Raw genomic sequence first — 2,601 nt, 5'->3', positions numbered from 1 at the left:
ACGTGAGAAATGACCGGCCGGCTGGGTAAAGTGGGCGTGGCCTAGAGTATATTACAGAAGCTCCGCCTCTTCCACCACCCCCAACTGGTGGCAGCAATACTAAGTTTATTGTGTAAAGGCTCAGTTGGCAAACACTCTTAGGTTTAGAATTGTTTCTCACTTTTACTTGAGTTTGTTTCATTACATAAGTTGTACAAATTGTAACTGTCGAATATTAAGATGTAATAAGAAAAATCTGAAAATTTCCTCTCCACCCCATCACTTAACCATCCCTGCTCCTTTGAGATAAAACAGCTTACTTTTCTAGGCTTGGGTGTACAAGGTCAAACATGTGGATTTTTTATGTTTTGTTTTCATTTAACATGTGGACATCACATGAAGTCAATAAAAAGGATAAAAGTTGTCTTTTTAACAGTTGCATAATATTTCATAATATGGCTAAACCATATTTAGGAATTTAGATTGTTTTCAATTTTTAGGCACTACAAATAACAATAAACATTAACATCCGTTTGCAGTAGTACTTTAATTTCTGTGAAAGAGATTCCCCAAAATGGAATCAGTAAAAAAATAATGTACTTTCTCCTATTTTTATTAGGATCTGCTGTCAAATTACTTTTCAAAAGGTTGAAACAATTTTTACTTCCACTAGCAAATCTGTAAAAGTATCTCTTTTCCCCACACCCTCAGTAGGACTATTTGTTAACTATTTATTTATTTAAAATATTTATTTGGTTGCACCAGGTCTTAGTTGAGGCAGGTGGGCTCCTTAGTTGTGACATGTGAACTCTTAGTTGCTGCATGCATGTGGGATCTAGCTCCCTGACCAGGGATTGAACCCAGGCTCCTTGCATTGGGAGCACAGAGTCCTATCCACTGCATCACCAGGGAAGCCCTTGGTAACTGTTTAGTTTTTAAGAATTTGATATGTGTTTAAATAGTATCTGTATCAGGACAGACTATGCTCTATGCAGAAACAACTCCAAAAGCTTAAAACAAAAATACATATTACTTGCTCGCACCACATAATCATCTCTAGAAAGTTGACAGTGGAGCTCTGCTCATGATAGCTTACTCAGAAACCCAGGCTGATGAGCTGCCCTGCCAAAAGGAGAGAACACTAGAGGGTCTCACGATGGCAATTACAGTGACTCAGGACACTTTAATTTTCAACTCATTGGCTTGAATGAGTCATAAGGCCCTAGCCAAACACAAGGGAGCCAGGAAGAACAGTCACATCTCATCTCTGGAAGGAGGGAGAAGCAGATGTATTTGATGAATCAGCACTATTGACTACCACAGACTCTCATTATTACTTTAATTTGTTCAGCTATATTTACACTAACTGCATCTAACTTCATTTAAAAAGTATAAACCAGAACCTCCTTCCTTTTTTTTTTTTTTTTTTTTTGGCTGTGCCGCATGCATGTGGAATATTAGTTCCCCGACTAGGGATGGAACCCATGCCCCCAGCATTGGAAGCCTGGAATGTTAACCACTGGACCACCAGGGAAGTCCCCAGAACCTGCTCTGTAAGACTGGAAATAGGGCCTGAGCATCCAGGATCATCAAAGTTTTAAAAATCCTCTCCTGGTAACCACACTTTCACCTATGCTCGTATCACCTGCCCACCAGTTTCCTGGGACGCTAAGTGCCTATTTCTAATTGTTAACACACCAGGAATTGAGGTACAGAGAAGTAAATGTCTCCTCTAGGTATTCGAAATTCAGAATATTCCAGACTCACCTCATGATCGTATTATTTTCTAACCTGAGCTAGAAATTTTAGACATATTACTCCTTATAAAACACACACACAGGGCTTCCCTGGTGGCTCAGTGGTTGAGAATCCGCCTGCCAATGCAGGGGACACGGGTTTGTGCCCCGGTCTGGGAAGATCCCACATGCCGCGGAGCGGCTGGGCCCGTGAGCCATGGTCACTGAGCCTGTGTGTCCGAAGCCTGTGCTCCACAACGGGAGAGGCCACAAGAGTGAGAGGCCCACATACCACACACACACACACACACACACACACACACGATATCTATTGAGTGTTTACTTCATACCAGGCACTGTTCTTAGCACTTTACAGTTATTAATTTAATCCTCACAATAGTCCTATGAGGTAGGAACTATTATTATTGTCTCCTTTTTTAAATTTTTAAAACTGAGGTATAATTGACTTACAACATTATGTTAGTTCCTGTATCAAATAATTTTTTTGATATTTGTATATATTGCAAAATGATCACCACAATAATTCTAGTTAACAGGCTACCATACATAATTTTTCTTGTGATGAGAAATTTTACGATTTTTTTTCTTAGCAACTTTCAAATATGCAATACAGTATTATTAACTATAGTAGCCATGCTGTATAATACATCACCATGACTTCTTTATTTTAAAACTAGAAGTTTGTACCTTTCAACTTCCTTCACCCATTTCACCTAACCACTCCCCCACCCCCTGCCATCTCGGGAAACCATCAATTTGTTCTCTGTACAAATTAGTTTTTGGTGGTCTTTTTTTTTTAAGATTCCACATATAAATGAGATTATACAGTATTTGTCTTTCTCTGTCTGAATTACTTCACTTATCA

Source organism: Kogia breviceps, chromosome 1 (assembly GCF_026419965.1).
Source record: "Kogia breviceps isolate mKogBre1 chromosome 1, mKogBre1 haplotype 1, whole genome shotgun sequence".
Classification (NCBI taxonomy): Eukaryota; Metazoa; Chordata; class Mammalia; order Artiodactyla; family Physeteridae; genus Kogia; species Kogia breviceps.
The sequence above is the reverse complement of the archived record's forward strand: the minus strand, read 5'-3'. Positions refer to the sequence as shown.